This window comes from Phyllostomus discolor, chromosome 8, assembly GCF_004126475.2.
Source record: "Phyllostomus discolor isolate MPI-MPIP mPhyDis1 chromosome 8, mPhyDis1.pri.v3, whole genome shotgun sequence".
In the NCBI taxonomy this organism is placed as follows: Eukaryota; Metazoa; Chordata; class Mammalia; order Chiroptera; family Phyllostomidae; genus Phyllostomus; species Phyllostomus discolor.
The window spans coordinates 53,751,781-53,773,777 of NC_040910.2; positions in this window are offsets into that span (position 1 = coordinate 53,751,781).

Genomic DNA, 21,997 nt, shown 5'->3' on the forward strand with positions numbered 1-21,997 from the left:
GCAATGCTCCAGGAGTGACTCAATCATCTGCTGCCATGAAGACTCACAACATGTCACTTGTTATCGAGCAAACCCTGAACTAAGTGCCTTTTGTACATTATGCCATTTAATTCTCACAATTCTATGGTTATGTAAGTTTAGGAAGATTAAGTAATTTGATTTTCCATGCAAAAATAAGGGAAAACGTTTTTAGAAAGTGGTGGTCCTTGAAGAGCTCGTGAGCTGAGCTGCGTCTGTGCCACCGTGGAGACTGAGAGTGCCCAGGCCAGGCAACTAAAGAGGCCAGATCACCCGCATGCACCCGGGCATCCCCTCTTCTGCACAGGCACAACACACTCTTTCACCTTTCAAAAAAAGTACCCTGAGATGTGATTATGACGACTTTTCATGAAATTATTCAACATTCAATATACCACCAAGATTTCTAGGACAAAGAAGGCAGTGGCCCTGGAAATGACTGAGGGACGGCTGATTTACCCTGCCTCTGCAGGTCTTGACATTTCTGACCAAGTTTCCTTATTCGTGATCTGTTCTACAGCCCTTCTAAAGGTACAGAGTTACTACGAGGCACAAATCCATATAAACTATTATTCAAAACTACATAAAAAACATTTGCTAAAATCCAAAAGTCCTTCCTCTCTGCCCTGAGTGAAGAAAAACAAAACAATCTTGCTCCTAAATATGTCTCAAAAGGCCTAACACAATAAAATGTGAGGCTACTGAAGGCCCCTGTATCATCTCAGAGGTGGGTCACTTTGGATAATAACCCAAACAGATGACCTCTGGGGATTTGGGGTCCCTCAAATACACACATTTCTGCTTATGACACTCCTGGGGAAATCTGAATACTGAGAATATAAAAATTTGAGAACTTGACTTCCAAGAATTTTTTTCCAGCTTTATTGAGATATAATTAGTATACAAAAATTTCATGTAACTAATGTATATAACCCAGTGTTACCATTACTACACTCCAGGTAATAAACCCATAAACCACTACCATAAATTTCCTTGCATCCCTCTGTTTTTGTTTTGTTTTGCTTTGTTTGCTTTTGTGTGATAAGATCACTTAACGTGAGATCTACCTTACTAAGAAAATTTCAGTTAACAACCATACCTTACTGTTAACTATAGGCACTACGTATGGAAAAGGAGTATGGAGATCCCTCAAACACATTGAACACAGAACTACCATATGAGCCAGCAATGCCATTTCTGGGTATATATTCAAAAAACTGAAATCAGGATTTCAAAAAAATATCTGCACCCCCATGTTCATCACAACCTTATTCACAATAGCCAACACCAGAAAGAAACCTAAATGGCCACTGACAGATGAATGGATCAAGAAAACACAGTACACACATAATCAAAGGTACAGGAGGCAACAGAATGGTGGTTACCAGGGGACTGGGGGTATATGGGGAGTTTTTCGATGGGGATGAAGTCACAGTCGTACAGGATGAGTACATTTCAGAGATCTGCTGCACAACACAGTCCTGTGACTTTTAATGTCAGATATTGAGGACTAGCTTTGACATAGCCATTGACTTTGAGAAGGATGACTCAATGTTCATTTATTTCCAAATGCTGGAAAATAAGTAATCGGGCAGGTAATGGCTATAATTCTTAAACAAGACTGAAATAAAACTACAACTGATTGGGATGCCCAGAAAGTCCCGCAACCTTTATAATGCCATAAAGTGTTTCTCTTGAGCCATGCCTTTAAATCTTAACAAATATTGAGACTTAGCTCCCCATACTTTAAGCTGACCAAGTAGAACCTCCTAGGCATTGAAAAATGCATTAATCTTCTCTAAATTTTTATTTTCTAGAACTCTGAGACATTGTAATCAATAAAAGTAGAATAAATTATCTTTTCATCTCCTTATATGTTCAGGAAATGAATCAGCAAGCAGTGAGAAGCTGTCCTGCTTTTTTACGAGTTGACCATGCAAGCAGTGAAAGTCTGAGAGGAGGGATTCAAGCTGCCAAACTCCCATTTAAAATGGAGCAGACAAGCACATCCTCAGCAATTAGTATTTGAGTAATATCTTACCATCACCAGACCTTTTCACGTGCCTTACCACATACAAATCATCACAGATAACCTGGGACAGGCATTTCTGTCTTGAAGAATTTAAGTTATAAGATGATTAAATGCCTCCATAAAAGTCACACAGAGACCCCAGGCAGACTCCTGGTTCCATGCCCAAGGCTCGTCCCTGTTTTACTGTTTTATGGCAGAACCCATAAAGCTGCTATTGCATTTTGTCTCCGCCTGTGAAATATGCTCTCACAAATGGTTATCACAAATGCAGGTGCCTTGCAAACATTATCTTTCATGATGGTTTTTAGTGCTTAGTCATATGACTTAGGGTAATCATATTTGGCCAAATATAATTAATTTTCTCAACTTATGATAAAGAGCTAGACTTTATCAATGTTGTTGGGCATTTTTAAATTACAAACTTTAAGCAACTATATAACTAAGATTAATTAATTCTCTGTGATGTCAATTATCACAAATGCATGAAATCAATTCTCAGTTACTCAAACCATTATGGCACATACTTTTTAATCCTAAAATTGTGTTTCCCATTCTCTAGGCACACCAGATTATGTCTCCCTAATTAAGCAATACAAATGCTTGTGAATATTCCTTAAACAAAAATATAACAAGGATAAAAACATAATCTTATGTCATATGTGTACAAATATACCTTTTGCTACTGTCTTCCAACTGAGTGGTTAATCAAAAGTTCATGTTTAGAAACAAATAAGTGATTAAAACACATACACAAAGGTACATATACATACATAATGGGTATATATAATGAAATGAATACTTCACACACACATACCCAACACGTATATAGTTGAGTTCTCACTAAAACTCCAGTGACAAACCACCAACCACAGAGGGCTCATTCTAGCCTTCCCCCTTTCTGTACCTGAATGCCTTTGTCTGACGATGAGAAATCTAATTCACATTATACACAATATATTTACCTGATTGCCCAGTCATCAAATATACAGAAAGTAGTTAACAATTGTTTATCTATAGCAAACAGTGAACCCCCTCCAAAAACATATACTACCTGGAGCTCTATATTTATTTATAAGCTTTAAAACTCTTTAATGTGAAGGCATAGATTCAAAATACTGACCTCGAAAACTATTGAGATTAAGTTTCCTCTCCTTTCCATGGAGCACTGTTATTCATTTGAAATAGTTATATTTCAAATGAAATATAACTATTCATTGTTTATTCATTTTTTAATTGTGTGGATCTTTTGAGTGTGTACACAATGATCACGGTTCCAAGAAACCCGAACTCTAAAAGCTACACTTGGAAGAGCTATCCTCCTCATGCTATCCGCCCCCTCCTTCCCAGCCTCCCCTGCTGGTTGTTAATCTTATTTCCAGTTTATCTTTCTTATTTATCATTTTGTAAAATAAACAAAGACATGTATAATTTCATATTTTCCTAGCCCAAAGTTAGCATACTCTAGATGCTTTCCTGTTCTCAGTTTCTTGGAAATTGCTCTATACCTGATGGTAGAGAACATCGTCCTTCTTTTACAGCGTCCGCGGAGGATTCTGTCATGTGGGCCTTCTATAGTCCGTTCAACCCGCGGTTTTTTATGGGTAGCCAGGCAAGGTGTTCTGATATATTCAACTTTTTTTTTAAAGACTGCAATAAATATACTTGAGCAAACGTACTTTTACATTGTTGGAGAAGGAGCCTTAAAATAAACTCCTAGGAGTGGTGTTGCCAGCCCAAAATGTGAATGCCATGTAGTTTTTCACTTTGCATTTGCTGCCATTTTCCCTTCCCTAAGGGTCTTACCAGTGTGCATCCCAACTGCATCGTATGAGAGTCCTAATTTCTCACATCCTCACTGACATTCTTGATTAGGTGATTGTTCAGAAATCCAAAACTGCCCTTTCCTGCACGAGAATCCAGGTGCAGAGAGGGCAGGGTTTGCTCTGGCTGCTCCAGGAAACAATATGTGTCCTTGTCTTTTCCAGCTTTCAGAGGACTCCTGAATTCCCAGCAGGAGGAACGGCCCTCTTCCACCACCTGCAAAGGCAGCCCCATCACATCTTTCTACACAGGGTGGGGCAAAGGTAGGCATACAGTTGTTCGTATGGAAAATTACACAATGATTAATAAAAATACTAGAATAAACTCTGTGTTTTGTGCACTCACAGCTATAAACCTACTTCTGCCCCACCCTGTATAACTGCAGCCAGCAAGGTTGTTGCTTTCTGAGGACTCCGTGCCCACTCAGGTGACCAAGGGGAAAGTGCCCATAGAAGATTCCTTATCCCTGATCACACCTGCAAAACCCTCTTTGGCATGTAAAGTAGCATATTCACATTCCTGGTGTTAGGACAAGGACATTTTTCTCTTTCTGGAATGACCTTGTCTGCATTTGATCTAAATTTCTCTTTCTTCTCTCCACTTTTTTGACAAAGGATGTCTGAAAGTTTCCGTTTCTTCCTTTCCACATTCTGAAGTTTAAAGGGCCAGTGCAGCTCTGTTGCAATTTAGAATTTATTTTTCTCAGAGGTTATTTGAAGGTCGTTGTATTCTCTATTTCCTACTAATGTAACACTGAAATCATGAGTCATGTGTAGTTTTATTATACCCCATGTTTAATTTTGTGTATTAAACATATTGTGTATAGAGAGATTTGAATTTGGCTGGCTGCAAAGTTGCAGGTTTATGACTGTTAGTGTGTGATTAGGATATTTCTAAAACCTTTCTCAGGCCTTTGATACTGTTACGACAAATGAATTTTGAAAATGAGAATGCCACCTATTACCTCTGGTCACTGATGGTATCATGAAGAATAAAGTTCCAGAAATATTTTGAAAAGTGGAAGGGATAAACCGCTGTTGCAGTCAGGCAATGAGAACTGGTAACTACCGTGTGCTGCAGTCTAATGAGCAAACACCCCCCTGGAAGACAAGGCCCCTAATTAATTATAATTGTCATTTCACACCTACTCTCTGCAAACTAGCTCTGATCTGCAGCTGCTCTGATCAATAGCACTTTGCTGCTGGCACATCCCTCGTTCACAGCTAGTGAAACGGGAACGGGAACAAACGCAGTGCTCTGAGGTCTCTCAGTGTCTATGTTTGAAAGCTTCCCTGTCTAGGCTCTGCTCTCTTTATTTGCAAACTCTGGCCACGTTCTCTCTGATAATTTCTCAGATGCCTTCTCCTTTGTAGAAGGACGTTTTCATCACTTTATCTCTTAAGATGAGTAAGGTCAGGGGACCAAGTTTCGTTAACCCAATGGACGGGCTATATTTTTAAAAAATTAAAGAAATTTTAGGCAAGTTGGTTTTTGTCATTTTTAAATTAACTTTACTTTTTAAAACAATGTGTTAAAATCAAATGACAAAGAAGGATGCATCATGAGAAAAGGTCTCCATCCAACTTTAAAGCCTCAGTTCCTTGGTTCTTCACTCAAAACAACCCCCATTACCATTTCCCTGTTCATCCTCTCAAAGTTCGTTTCATCCCAGGGACATACGCATATGCCCCCTATACCACACAAGTGGGAACACATCACACTACCAAATCTTCCTTTATTCCTACTTAGCTATGTACATTGTGATCAGCTCTTATCAAAATACAAATCTGTCTCATATTTTCACAGCTGTGTGATATTACTCTGCATGACTAGTCCATGATTTATGTAAATACTCCCCTATTAATAGTTTATATAATTAAAATTTTAATTTGAATTCTAATTGTTATGCACATTTATTTAATACATTTATTTTCTGCAAGCCAAGTGTTTTCTTTTCAAGAAATAGCAGTAAAGACTTAGAGTGTAAAATAGAATTTTGTTAGCAAATAAATAATGGAAAACATAAGGGTAGTTTCCCACATGCAAATAGCTTAGAAGTTAGCATTCCCACCCTTACCATGAGAAAAGAACAATCTGGTTATCACTGGACCCACCAGAGACTTGAGCACATAGTGCAAACTGCTACAGCAAATCAGAAACAGGCAGACAGAGAGAATCAGAGAAGACAGCAGCCTATCCTGGGTGACGTCATTGAGCCATAAACTGGCAGGAACATCTAAATGGTAATTTCGACAAATGGCTGGTTGCCAAATGTAGACTAGCATGAGAATTAGAAACTCCAAGGGATGCTGCAGTATTGGGGGGAGGTGCACATTTTCATAGGTTCTACCTCCTGGAGCCTACCAGATTCTCCCAGTAAAGTCCCAAGAAAAACCCTGTCTTGTCTCTGAAAGGGAAAAGCATCTACTTTGAAATACAGCAAGATAATTCTCCAGTAGGAAGGCCTACTCTCCAGGTTATCCTACTTAGGACATTGACCCAGTTCTAGCAACCTCTAGTCTTCTTGCCTTACATAAGGCCAGGAAGGTGGTGGGGATGCGAAGAACGTAGAGAAGGTCACAGCCAGGAGACACAGAATCACTGGAAGACTGAGATCCAACCCTACAATTGTGGAACACTTCCCCCCCACCCACACACATTGCTACCACATTAACAGGGCTCTAGCAGAGTGACAGTAGATAACAGCTGAAAAAGCTGTAAGACACAGATCGCACTCAAAGAGGAGCTGGGATACACAAAGACCCTAAGGGAGACAAATAAACAAAAATAGTATCAGAGGAACATGACCCTCTCATAGCTATAGTGAAGCCAACTTTAAACACAACCCAAGTCCTAGGCAGATGGACATAAATCCATAGACTCTCTCAGTTCCACTTATCCAATGTTTGGCTTTCAAAAAAAAAGTATAAAGACATCAAATCAATAGTCAATAACTTTTCAAGAAAGAAAAGCATTGACTGAGATGCTTTCAGTGGTGAATTCTCCCAGATATTTAAGGAAGAAATTAGGCCAATTTTGCCCAAGAAAATTTATAAAATACCGTAGAAACAGAGGAAACACTTCCTAGCTCAGTCTGTGAGGTCAGCATTATTACCTTAACAACCAAACCAGGCAGAGATGTTAAAGAAAGGAAAACTACAGACCAGTACCCCTCCTGAACATAGACACAACCATTCTCAACAAAATATTAGCAAATTGTATCCAACAATGTATAAAAAGATTTATATACCCATGACCAAGTAAGATTTACCCCAAGTATGCAAAACTAGTTCAACACTTGAAAATCAATGTTATCTAGCACATTAACAAGCTAACAGAGAAAAATTATATGACTGTCAATAGATATAGAAAAAGCATTTTAAATATCCAACACCCATTCATGATTACAAAAAAACCCAAAAAACCTCTCATCAAACTAGGACTGGGACTTTCTCAACTTGACAAAAATTCTACCAAAAAATTTATGGCTAATATCACACTTAATGGTGAGAAACTGGACACTTTCTCCCCTAATATTAGGAATGAGGCAAGGATTTCTTCTGTCATCCCATTTACTCAGCATCATACTGGAAGTCCTAGTTGGTAAAATAAGACAAGAAGAAAAAATAAAACAAATGCAGATTGAGAAAAATAATTAAAAGTAGCATTGTTTTCACAGATAATGCAATTGTCTACTTAGAAATCCCCATAGAATCGTGCGTGTAGCAGCTCCTAGTGATGTTCACTGCTTGGTCCACCCCTCCATCCACCTGTCCTAGCAGTTGACAGTCCCTGACAAGCTGATAGCTTCCCTACTTCTCCCACATTTCTCTGCCTGCAAGCTGTTTTCTGATGCTATGAGAATTTACACAGCCTTGACCACAGGACAGTCCAAAAGTGCCAGGAATTAATACATCCAGGTGCGCCCTCTAACCAATGAGTCCACCATTTCATTGGATAAATTCTCAGCTTCCCCAGGCCTTGGTGAGACAATTCTCCAGCATATTCTACAGATTTTTTCAAAGGCATTAATTCACAACTGTCCATGATGCTAACCCACACCTTAGTGCATTGTTTCTCAGTTTTCACACACACACACATACGAGCTACTTGGAGTACTAGAGAGTGAATAAAACTGGTAAGATTTTGGAAGAGTTCAGTAGGAGGAAGGGTCCTGTACAAGTTGAGTTTCCTGGTTTGTTCAGCTCAGGACACAGCATGGGGTAGCTAGCACTGGAGCAGGAAGTTCATCATGTTTCTAATCTGAAGAAATAGGTCAAACTTGAGCAATTGCAGCCACCAAAACATGGGGAGAGTCCTGAAAAGGAGAAAGCCTAAAAGGGAAATTCCAAGTTCTGTGTGTAAACTCTTTCCAGCCCTCTAATTGACCCCTGAACCATGCCCAAGTCCAGGAACCTGCAACTGGTACTTAAAGAACAGATTTAAACTGCCTCCTACCAAAGTGACAGCAAATGTGCTGTTTGAGTCTAACCAACTGAACTGCCAACTAAACTAAAATATCAACCCTCTTCGGAGGAATATAACAGTATCCAGAGTCTTCACAGCTTCACATTCTCAAAGTCCAGGAAAAAGTCTAAAGTAACTCAACTTATAAAGGGCCGGGAAAATAAGACCGATATTTTCTCTTGTCAAGAGGAAAGAGAAGGTCTGACTTTGGTCATGACTCTATAACTATGACTCCTCTTTTAATTTTTATTTTTTATTTTATTATTCAAATAGTTTATTTTTTATTGTAGTTTTTATTGCATGTATCCCCCTTGTACCCTCTTCCACCTCCACCCACCACCCACCCTGCAATCACCACACTGTTGTCCATGCCCATGAATCCTTTTTCCTTTTGGCTCAATCCCTCCACCTCCTATCTACCCCCACCCCAGAGCTGTCAGCCTGCTCTCTGTCTATGATTCTGTCTCTATTTTGGTTGTTAGTTCAGTTTGTTCATTAGATTCCACATATGAGTGGAATCCTAAGTGAAAAACAAACAAACAAAGAAGCCAACATCAAGAAACCTAGATGTCAGATTTGTCAGATTAGGTCTTTAAAGCAACAATTAAAAATTTTTTAATGAAAATACACTTGGAGTGACTAAAAAATGTATAAACTCTCAGAAGACAAATAGAAAATAAACAATTATGTTTTAACTAATAAAACAATTTTAGTTAAATAAAATTATGTATACTTTTCTATAACTGAAAAATAAAATATATAAAATAAAACTTTTAAATGCATAATCTTAAGAGAGCAGGATAAAAATGACAGAGGAAAGAGATAGTAAACTTGAAGACTGGTCAATAGAAATCTGAGAGAAAATAAGTTGAAATAAAATGACCTTTGATACCTATGAGACAATATTAAAAGACCTGTATGTATAAAGGGGAAGGAAGTTCGTAAGGAAGAAAGACAGAGAATGGGGTAGCAATAAATTTGGCAAAAAGTATAAACTTATAGATTCGATGTCAGCACACCTCAAAGTGTATACATATAAAGAAAACATGCCAAAGCCCATCATAGTCAAAGTGCTAAAAAATACAAAGATGTAACAAATTCTTAAAAACAGAGATAGGGATACACTATGTACATGGGAACCCAAACCCAAAGGCAATGGACTTATCAGAAACTAACTGTGTGAGTAGTGCCATTTCAGTACGGATTTAGTTTGCTTTCCCTACCTAATAATGGTGTTGAGCATATGGCTACAAGTTTATTACCTGTTTATATAACATCTTTTGTAAAGTCTTTAAATCTTTTTCCCATTTTTATTGAGTTGGCTGTGCTATTTTTTTAATCCTTATTGAAGACATGTTTATTGATTTTAGGTGGAGAGGAAAGGGGAGGGGTGAGAGAGAGAAACGTTGATTTGTTGTTTCCATATGGACCCCAACAGGGGTTTGAACCTGTAACCTAGGTATGCTCCCCGACCAGGGATTGAACCCACAACCTTTTGGTGCATCGGATGACTCTTCAACCAACTGAGCCACCCAGCTAGGGCTGGTTGTCCTATTTTTGAGAAGTAAGACCTCTTTATATATTCTGGATACAAGTCCTTTTCAAATATTGTGTATTAAAATAGTTTCTCCAACTCTGTGGCTTGGTTTTCATTTTGTTAATTGTGCCTTTGCAAAAGAAGTTCATAATTTTCATGATGTCAAATTTATTAGTTTTCTTTTTTGGTTCAAACATTTTGCATTTTTCTAAGAAGTCATTGTCCATCCCAGTGTTACGAAGATTTTCTCTTATTTCTTCTGGAATAATTTTAGTTTTAGTTTTTATAACACATTATAAGCTTTTAGGTTTATAATCCATTTCAAGAAATTGTTTTATAATGGCATAAAAAAATGGTCAAGGCTCATTTAAGTTTGTCATCATTTTTGGAAAAGATTACTTTCTCCGTGGAATTACCTTGGCCCTTTTGTTGAAAAGCAATTGACTGTAGATTAAGGTTTCTTTCTAGACTCACTATTCTGTTCTATTGATTCATATGTCAGACCTTATGCCAACACCACTGTCTTGATTTTTTTAGATTTATAGTAAGGCTTCAAATCAAATGGTAAAACCCTCTGATATTGTTCTTTTTCAGATTTGTCTTGGCTATTCTAGATCTTTTTTATATCTGTATAGTTATAAATTCTGCTTTTAGCTTCGCAATTTCTGCCAACAAATAAAGATTTTAAAAGCCTGCAGAAATTTTGGCTGGGATTATATTGAAACTATAGAACAATTTGGGGACAACTGAGATCTCAACAATGTTGAATCTTTCAATTCACAAACATGGCATTTCTCTCCATTTATTTCTGTCTTTTAAAAATTTCTCTCAGCAATATTTTGATATTTTAATTACCAAGTCTTGCACAGGGTTTTTATTAAATTTTTCTACAACTAGCTCATGACTTATAAGCTATTATTAATAGTATAATTTATTTTTATATTTCAATACTTTATATTATATATAGGATGCAATTTTTTATATTGAACTCCTTTGCTCTCTCACTTTTAAGTTTTAGTATCTCTTCTTATAGATTTCTTAAATTTTTTATCATGCATATTTATAGTATCTTCAAAAAATAACTCTTTTACTCCCCCTTTTCCAATCTTTATGCCATTTATTCTCTTACATATTTTACCTGCTTGCGCCAGCTAGAACCTCAACTAAAATGTTGAATAAAGGTAGTGAGAATGAGCCTTTATTCTTATAAAAAGGCTGGGGAATTTAGTTTGTTGTAACTGTATTTGTCTCTCTGTATGTATGAATGTTTCTTCTAGCTGCTTTTAAGATTTTTTTCTCTATTCCTTATCTTCAGCAATATAATTATAATGTGATGAAGTATAATTTATGTGTGTGTACTCATTCTGCTTGGGGTTCATGGAACTTCATAGTGCTTTAGGTTTGTAGATTTATTTTCAGATTTGAAAATTTTCAGACCATAATTTTTTAAAATATTTTTTGGTGCCCCCACTACTCCTTTCTTTCTTGGACTCCGATTGCACATATAATGAACTGGGTGATGTTATCTCATAAGTCACCAAAGCTCTGTTCATTTTTTTAAGTCTTTTGGGCGTGTATATGTGTGTTTCATTGGAAATAAACTCCATTGTCTTGGAATGTCTTCAAATTTTGTGTTTTTTTGTGGTATCTAATATAATACATACTAAATGTACATGTTATTTTCAGTAAAATTTTCATGCAAGATATACTTTTCATAATTACTTATAAGTAGCATTTTAATCTTTTCTATTTCTTTTCTTATATGATTGTGTTTTTCTTTAGATTTTTAAATAAATAGAGCACATTAATAATAGCTGTTTTAATGTCCTTGTTTGCTAATTCTACCATCTTTATCAACACATTGTCTGTCTCTATTGACTTATTTTTCTCCTGATTATGGGTTATATTTTCCTTCTTCATGTGACTAGAAAATTTGTGTTTGGATACATGAAATTTATATTATGTGCTGGATGCTTTTGTCTTCCAGTACAAAGGATTATTGAGCTTTGCCTGGAAGATTGTAAGATTATTTATATATTAGGTTCACCTTTTCAAGGTTTGTTTTTAAATTTCTTTAGTGTGGGTCTAAAGTATTTCTTCCTGAGGTTAATTTAGTACCATTCTAATGTATCACCACCCTGGGATCCCTGCTCCATGCCCTATGTATTTTATGAGGTCTTCTTGCTTTGGCTGGGAGAACTTGAGTGTTTCTTACCCCTGTGAGTTCTGGGAGTTGGGCCCCTTTAGCTTTCCAGTAATTGCTCTTTTCTCAGAAGTTATTCTTGTCTAGCACCTTAGGTTTTATCCTGTACATGTGCAGAGGCTTCAGCCAAATACCCAGGAAGACCTTTATTTACATCTCCAGAATTCTTTCTGTATAATCTTCCACATCTTGAGTCTTTCGCTCCAAAATTCCAGCTATTTTGGCCTCCTTGAACTTTTGATCTTTGTCATTTTTACTTAATGAGATCGCTAGATTGCATCAGAGGTTCATTGCCTGAGCCACAACTCAGAAATTTATCTTGTAATGGTAGAGCTCACCTCATTCATTCCCCTCACTTCCCTTTTCTCAGATATCATTCTTGTGCGCTGTGTTGTTCCATGCCTAAAACAGTTGTTTTTGTAACAACTTCACTTTACATATTGTTTACCACAGGAGGTCGGTTCTGCACCAGTTTGCTCTTGTAAGATAGAAACACAAAGTCACTTTTACTCACTTTGATTACATCAGTATACCTATTGCTTTTATGAGATTTGATTACTTTAATCTTTTTTTTTTTAATGTTCTGAATGAGGCACGATTTTTCTTTTTTTAAAGATTTTATTTATTTATTTTTAGAGAGGAAAGGGAGGGAGATAGAGAGAGAGAGAAAAACATCAATGTGTGGTTGCTGGGGGTTATGGCCTGCAACCCAGGCATGTACCCTGGCTGGGAATCAAACCTGCGACACTTGGGTTCACAGCTCACACTCTGTCCACTGAGTTACGTCAGCCAGGGCTGATTACTTCAATCTTTGTGACACAAAATATCTATTCATCCGTAGGTATTTCAGAATTATTATCATAAATAATAATTATGACATATTTTAAATGCTATGTTCCCAAAATGAATAACACTAATTTAAAGATCATGGCCTGCTACAGTAAGTTCTCATTAATGTCAACATCAAGTTCTTGGAAACTGTGACTTTAAGTGAAATGACATAAACAAAACCAATTTTACCATAGGGTGATTGATACAATCAGGAGTTGAGCTCAAACAGCATATTTCTGGTTGCAAAAACATCACCAAATTTCTAAGTAAAGACCCAAAACACTTCTAATATTAAACATTGAGATAAAAGTGAGCTATTCATATATTTAATAAAGATGAATAAAAACAAGAAAGATGATTATTTTCCAACCCCCTCATTCCAGTTCAGGGGTATGAGAGACCAGCGCCTCTTTCTGAAGTTCAAGGTGCTTGGGTGAGAATCAACCTTGGGCAGGACACCCTCCCATCCCAAGGAGCACCACACCACCCACACTCACTCAGATGGGGACAGGGCAGACCCACTTGTTCACCTCACATGCACATCTTTGGGATGTGGAAAGAAAGCAGAGGACCTAGAAAAAGCCCATGCAGACCTAGGAAAACATGCAAACTCCACACAGACAGTGCCAGCGCCAGGATTCAATTTTTTTCCTCATCAATGTTACAAGAAAACAACATTGAACAAAAGAACATTATTTGAGGACCACTGTACTTTACATTGCCTTAATATATCTTTCATCTGAAATTATTAGATTCTTAGATATTACAGGTAACTTCTCCTCCCACATGTACACGCTAGATTTAATGCCTAGCTTCTATAAGAAGCTTTGCATTTTCTACTTTTCTATGATCAATTTTCTCGCCTACACTCCACTCCCACGCAGGGATACAATCTAGAGATGGGTTTTTAAATACCTGAAGACTATTTTAACCCCTCACCTGCTAGCTGATTATAGAAAAGCCATCCATGAAGAATACTTATCCCAGAAATCATTTGGCTTAGCTTTTGATATGGGGAGTTGTTTGAGCTGTTCTCCATCACTAATGCCAGAGACTAAAGGTACAATTGTAAGCAAAACAGGGACCCTGCTTTTGTGGAAAGTACATCCTAATACAAAAAAAGCCATTAGTTACAAATAAATGTGTACTTGAAAATAGTTACAACTGTCATAAAGAGAAGGAAAGAGGGACATGAGAAAACTTAACGGGATGGTGCATAGATCATAGGGTATGTGGAGCTGGAACTCAGATAAGAAGTCAACAAAATGCTAACTGTGAATGAATTTGCCCACTAACAGAATATGTTGTATACTGAGTTCACTAAAATAAGTCACCTTTACGTGAAAACCCCTTTAAGCAAATTTCTCTTTGCCCTCGCTTTGTCTTTGGCTAAGAGCCCATAGCTGTCAGCTACTTCAGAAATTGCTTTATCTGCTTTATCTGAATTGCTCACCCAAGGTCATCACCTATTACTCATATGAAGGAAAGACCAGGGCACCATGGCCCAACCCAGAACCACTCTGGAGAGCCATTCTAGATTCATTGCTCCCCATATTGTTGGCCAAGATTGTGGTTTGGCCTTCGTCACTGCTCAGCTTCCCCCTTAACTGAACCCTGATTCCTTCTCCTCCCTTACAGAGGGTTGATCCCTAGAACAATCCTTAGCAAACACTCTGCATGCTAATTCTGGGGAGCCAGACTTAGTCAAGGTGAAATGGAAAGAGGTCTAGGATTGAATCTTAGTAAGTCCAAAGCTTTAGGCCCAGGTAAGGGAAGAAGAATCATAAAGAAGACAGAGACAATATGACCAATATGAGGAATAAAAGTAGAAGGATGCAGGAGTGGATATTGCAGATGCAAGCAAAAAGTTAAACAAAAATTAAGCCATGAACTAAAAATAATGTTTATTTGAATGGGAGATATTGGAAAGAGCCCCTTCAGAGCAGCACAGATCGCCAAGCAACAGAGGACTGAGGAGGAAATAGCACGTGCAGAAAAGGAGACAGAGAATGCAGACAGTTCCCCTGAGTGAACCTGTTAGTTGAGGGAGAGAAATAAGACTGGTAGTGGTTGGCAGAGGTCAGGAAGGTTATTTCAGTTCTTAAGAGGAGAGACACTCGTATTTAGTTATCCATGGAAAGGAGCCAGCTGAAAAGAAGTTAAATTTTTAGAAGTGGTAAAGGGAGGTCAAGATAAGTTTGGAAAGTCAAGAAAATTGAATTGAAAACAAGAAGGTAAATGTAATAAGAGGACCAACCGCAGATTTCAATGCAGTGAGGAGTGCAGTGAAAGGAAGTCATGACTCTCCAAGGTCAGTTTGTTGAGTTTTTAAAAATCAAACATCAGTGTGTATAACAATCACCAGGTGGCTTGTCAAGAACAAAGAATCCAGAATCCTTCCAAGATCTGGATTCTGTAGGAATGCAGTGAAGCCCAGGAAGCTGTATTAAGAAAGCTCTCAAGTAATTCTGGCACAAGTGGTAATGGAACATGTGAGAAGCACATATCAGCATTGAAGGCACAACTCTTAAGCACTTTGGTAGCTCTCTGGTGGAGCAGAAAGAAATAATGCATGTATGTGAGGAAGGAGTCAAAGTAGAATGAGCACCACAGTCCAGTCTTTTTGGGTAAGTTGCTTTGGAAATTATCTCCCTTGGAAGTAGAAGGCATGGCCTATACCTTGAGGACTAAAAATAGAATTAAATAAAGAGATAAAGAAATGGGTACATTACTGTGTCAGAAAAATAACAAGCAAGGACCTGTGTGGGAAGAAGACGAGGGCTAATTTTTAAGAGGTTAGTAGTTAAGGGGAGTAGTTAAGGCCACTCTAAATTTAAAATGGTGATGGAGAGATTTTTAATATCTTGGTTTTTAGTGAATTCTAATTTGATTGTGCTGCCACTATTATGGAAAGCCCTCCTTACTTTCCAGACTTTCTCCAAAGCCAGACACATCTACAAGAAGTGAACTGGTGATCACAGGAATGGACAGCAGAATGGAAGCTAGAGCCCCTCTCATGGGTTTCTCTCCTGAGTGGCACCACGGCCAGGTGATCCCAGCCATGATTTGAGTGGGCAGACAGTAGCAGTGTGCGGGACAAGGGGTGCAATCAAGTAGCAGTTACTCCATGGCACCAACTCATGCATTACTGAGAGACAACCTTCCTTTTCCCACATCAGCGGAAAACTGGTAGCTCAATCACATGTTTATTCAGCTATTCAACAAACATGAACTGTACATCAATGTGCCCATGAACTGTCCTGGGCACAAAGGATCCTAAAAGGGAGAAAAAGCAGCCACTGTCCCTGTCCTCACTGATCTGGCAGGAGAGTGAGGAAGATAAAGGGAAATTGAATAATTAAAAAAATATAATTACACATATAATTTCAAGGTCTTGGGGAGATAGGACACGTGCCACTGTGTGAGTCATTAGTAAAGGAAGATGATCTAATGTGGGAGAGGAGATGAATTATCCAGAAAATTAAACTGAGTATTGAAGAATGAGTGGGAGTTAAATGCGGTTAATGTGGGATCGCAGAGTCACTGAGCGGATTAACTGAAACACAGCATGAAAAGCCTCATGCCCTTTGAATATCGCATTCAAAGATATGACTGAAACAGCTTGTGGGGGGTGAAGAAACATGAGCCCTTACATGTGCACACTAAGTGTAAGGCGCCACTTCACTTCTGAGAGAGTAAAATGTTAGCACGGTATTCTTTACATTCCATGCCAAGCACAGTGCCGGACACACGTGGATACTCAACAAACATTCGTAAAATAAATTGGCCTCTGCCCCTCTTCCATCTCTCGTCCATCCTTCATTGCTCTAAGTGTTATCATCTCATTTCTTTTGTCAGGCACACTGATATTTTTAAGATTTATGTGTCCCTCCTTCACAGTATTTTTGTTTTGAAAGGTGCTATGAGAATGGTAGTGAACACTCTTAAGAAATGAATGCACAGTCTGAAATTTTAAGCATTCCTACTACAACTGTTTTGAGCTGAGGGCTTTCCCAGAGATCTCTGAATCCAAACATGTAAAAAGATATTTGAATTAAAGCATGAGAGTGGGAATTTTTTTTAATCATTTACTTAACACAGTCATAGTCTGAGTTTTGGTCACGTCACTGTCCAGTGTAGATGGACAGGTTACCACTTTGTTCCACACAGTTATTCAAGGATCCCCTCCCCTTTGTGTCTCTGTCCTCTTATGGGCTCTTGTAGTCCTCTCTATCCAAGAATAGGAAGGAGGAAGAGTGGGATTTTTGATAGAGATTTTTGAGGGCCAGTCTGGGAAGAGATAAATATCCATTTTGCTCACATTTCCATAAGCCAGAACTTAGCTTTCTGGCTACTTCTAACTGCACATTTGTACCTGGACCACCTTGAAACCAAAGCCTGATTTCTGGCCATAAACAACACAGAGCTAACTGGTCCATGTGATAATGGATTCAGAGGCAGGGACTGTGGGGACAGACTCTAGGGGAGCCCCAGGATCCCCAACTCCCAATGTTCACCCCTTTGTGGGATTCCTTCTCCTTGTAATTTGCTTCTGATCGATAAAATATGGCAAGGGGACAGAATGTCATTCCCATGACTATGTTAGATTATATAAGACTCTGTTAGTAGACTCCCTCTCTTTCCCTCCTTTTGACTTTGAAGGAGCAAGTGGCCTTGTTATAGGAGATGTAGATATTTCTATGAAGACCACGTGGCAAGGACCTGCTGGTTGGATGAGGGGATAAGAGAAGCTTTTGGCTGACAGCCAGCAAGAAACAAGGCCCCAAGTCTTATAGCTTAGAGGAAACGAATTTTGACAACAATATGAGTGAGCTTGGAAGCAGATGCTTCCCCAGTCTAGCCTTCAGATGCAACACAGTCCAGCAGACACTTGGACTACAGCCTGGTGGACCCTAAGCTGAGCACCCAGCTCGGTTGAGCCTGGCCTTCTGTACCACAGATCCTCTGACATAATGAATGCACATTGCTTGAAGCAGTTAACTGTGTACTAGTTTGTTAAGCATCACTAGAAAGCTACTAGTAAAGGGACTCCATTTTTACCCTGTCTGAGGTATGCAACTGTTCCTAATAAGGGTTAGTACCTCTACTTCTTCAGACTTGACTGTTTAAATGAAGGTGGATTAGAAAAGGGACAGCACACATATCAGCCTAAATGTCAATTCTATTTCCGAATCCTCAAGAAAGGGTCCTTCTCAGATCCACTCTACTAATCATCCTCCCACACTGGTTTCAGTTTCTTCTTGTCAGATTTACTAAACACTCAGCTTTCCTATCTGCAATTATTGGAATATCTCCTTAACATTAACTGCATGCCTGATTTGCTTTTAAATTTATAAACATCATTCCCAACTTCACACAGATGGATCATGAAACAGGAAGATGGTAAAACAAACAGAAGTAAGCACAGCAATTCTCACTCAAATCCCTACCATGCAGCACGGTATGTGGCCTGCGGCTGCCAACCCCAGAAACACTGGGCAGCTGGGGTGAGGAGCACTCAGCTCCAATCCTCTCTCCCTGGTCAGATGTATCAGGCCCTTAGATGGTAAAGAGATGTTCAGAAGCAGCATGGGGGAGAGCTTTGAATCTCTGGACTCTTCAGCCGCCCGGAATAAGGGACAGATGGAGCAGTTAGGAAGCCAGGTGGGGAAGCTGAGCTGAATCTCCTGCCCACCCATCAGCCCATCCTTCTGTTCCTCCAGGATGTCCCACAGGAACTCCAGGGGCAGCAGGGATTTGAATGGATGGGAACGCCTTAGCAATAGCTCTAAAGCAGCCCACAAAACACAGCCAGCATTTGGAAGTAGGAGCCAACCAGCCCCCTTGCTTTGCAAGAGAAAACATCACATAGTACTTCCCCGAAGTGGGGAGAGGGAGCTTCCCTGACCATGCAGGAAGAGCTGGCAAAGCACCTGCTTCCTCCCCTGGGCAGGGTTAAAGGAACTCCCTGCAGAGGCCCCAAACAAAAGGGTCTGAAACACATATAAGGCACCTCTTTGCCCAGAAAACAAAGAATTTTAGTAGCTAATCCACACCATCTCATCCATCTCCATTTGCACAACTCCCAGCCTTGACTTTCCTTCCTTTTTGCCACTTCTCAACCACCAAAACATCAGTCCAACCTTGCAGCTTTTTTCTACACTTTCTACCTTATGCTTTTATTGCTCCCTCTAGTCACATCTTCAGCTTTGCAATCAGTAGAAATTCATACACACACATACCTGCCATTTGAAAATATATAGTCTTAGAATGGAGCGGCAAAATGAAAAAAGTAAAAACACATATTAAAAATTCTACTTGAGGAAAACATACTTGCCAGTGCAGATAAACTGAGTATAAAGAACTAAAAATAGTTCTTGGGGAAAGTATTGCCCTCATCTGCAAATCAAATCAACAAATGTCTATGGAGCACCCACCACATTCAAAATACCAAGCTGGATGTTCAGGAGGATTCAGATGTGTTACAATACAATTTCTCTCCTTAAAAGTTTATAATTGTTCTTGGGAATGAAGAAAAAGATATTATGACACCACAGTATACACTGTAGAGTACAGTACAATTTAGAAATCATTTTTACATTTATAAACTTTTTAAATTCTTTTTTAAGTATATTTTATTGATTATGCTATTACAGTTGTCCCATTACCCCCCACTTCATTCCCCTCCACCCTGAACACCCTCTCCCACCCACATTCCCCCCTTTAGTTCATGTCCATGTGTCATAAGTTCTTTAGCTTTTACATTTTCCATACTGTTCTTGCCCTCCCCCTGTCTATTTTCTACCTACCATTTATGCTACTTATTCTCTGAACCTTTTCTCCCTCTCTCCTCCTCCCACTCCCCAGTTGCTAACCCTCCATGTGATCTCCATTTCTGTGATTCTGTTCCTGTTCTAGTTGTTTGCTTAGTATCTTTTTGTTTTTGTTTTAGGTATGGTTGTTAATAATTGTGAGTTTGCTGTCATTTCACTGTACATGTTTTTTTATCTTCTTTTTCTTAGTTAAGTCCCTTTAACATTTCATAAAATAAGGGTTTGGCAATGATGAACTCCTTTAACTTGACCTTATCTGAGAAGCACTTTATCTGTTCTTCCACTCTAAATGACAGCTTTGCTGGATAGAGTAATCTGGGATGTAGGTCCTTCCCTTTCATGACTTGGAATACTTCTTTCCAGCCCCTTCTTGCCTGTAAGGTCTCTTTTGAGAAATCAGCTGACAGTCTGATAGGAACTCCTTTGTAGGTGACTGTACCCTTATCTCTTGCTGCTTCTAGGATTCTCTCCTTCATTTTTACCTTGGCTAATGTAATGATGATGTGCCTTGGTGTGTTTCTTTTTGGGTCCAACTTCTTTGGGACTCTCTGAGCTTCCTGGACTTCCTGGAAGTCTATTTCCTTTGCCAGATTGGTGAAGTTCTCCTTTATTATTTGTTCAAATAAGTTTTCCACTTGTTGCTCTTCCTCTTCTCCTTCTGGTACCCCTATAATTCAGATGTTGGAATGTTTAAAGATGTCTTAGAGGTTCCTAAGCTTCTCCTCATTTTTTTCAATTCTTATTTCTCCATTCTTCCCTGTTTGATTGTTTCTTTCTTTCTTCTGATCCATTCTATTGCTTTGAGTCCCAGTTTCTTCCCTATCATTATTGGTTCCCTGTGCATTTTCCTTCATTTGTCTTATTGTAGCCTGCATTTGTTCATCTAATTTGTGTCCAAAATCAACCAATTCTGTGAGCATCTTGACCACCAGTGCTTTGAACAGTGCATCTGATAGGTTGGCTATCTCTTAGTTACTTAAAAGTACTAATTGTGGGGCTTTCAATTCTGTTTGAGGCATCTTTTTCCCCCCTTTGGACTGGTTGAGCCTGTTACATATGAGGGGCGGAGCCTTAGGTGTTCACTAGGGCAGGACAACCCAGTTGCTAGGTTGTGACATTGTATGTGGGGGCGGGGTCCAAGAGGCAACAATGGTACTTGCTCCACTCTCTGTGGGACCTCAGTCCCTTCTGCCACTTCCCCCAAGCACACTGTGCCCCTCTGGTGATTCCCATGTGGGTGGGCTTGTGCACCCTGTGGGACTTTCCAGGGACCTCTTCTGTGAGTCTGGGAGTCTCTCCCTGCACCTCAACCCCCATAGGTGTTTTCAATCAATGTCCCGAGGCTCTGTTGCCCAGCACTGTGATCAGTTGCACTCAGTGCCTTGCTTCTCAAATTTCACCTCGCTGGGTCTGCAGGTTGCCACCCCTTGGCCAGGGTCTGCCAGCTGCCACTTGCATGCCCAGGGTCTGCCCACTGTGATCTTGCATGTCCCTGATGCCTTATGTGCCCCGTCCCAATGCTCTCCGCTCTCTGCTCTCTGCCTGGCTGCCCAACTCTGCCCCTCCTACTGGTCTGGATGAATGGGTCTGTTTTAACCTCTTGGTTGTCCATCTTCCATACAGTTCAATTTTTCTGTCAGTTCTGGTTGTTATTCTGTTTCTAAATTGTTGTTGTCCCTATCTTGGTTGTGCAAGGAGGCACAGTGTGTCTACCTATTCCTTCATCTTGGCCGGAAGTCCCAAACTTTTTAAATTCTGAGATAAATCTTGCCTTTTGATTAGATAAATATTTGTCTTATTAAAACTGACCATATAAAAGGTTGTCTCCCAGCAAATAAGTGCTTGAGTTGGATCTTAAGCATAGTTCTTTTACCTCCAAATTCAATGCCATTTTCAAAGCACACACCTGTCTCTACATGAAATAAACTGTGCATGGAGGAGCCACAGTTGGGCAGAGGGGTACAAAACCTGATCCTCGCTCCCACACTCCAGCCATTGGGATCAAGAAGAGGGTCCAAGTGGGAGTGATGTTGAGAGCAAAGGCTTAGAAGCATAAATAAGAATTAGTATATTAAGGGCCTTGTGACTATTGACAAGGTACTGAATGTCACCCTGATTTCACACTTATAATTATTTTCCATGTCTATAAAATGGGAAAAAAACAAAAACAAAGCAAACAACAACAACAAAAATCCTTTCCCTGGGCCGGGCAGGGGGATGGGGTGGGTTAGGCAGAGGCCTCCACATGTCGGAGG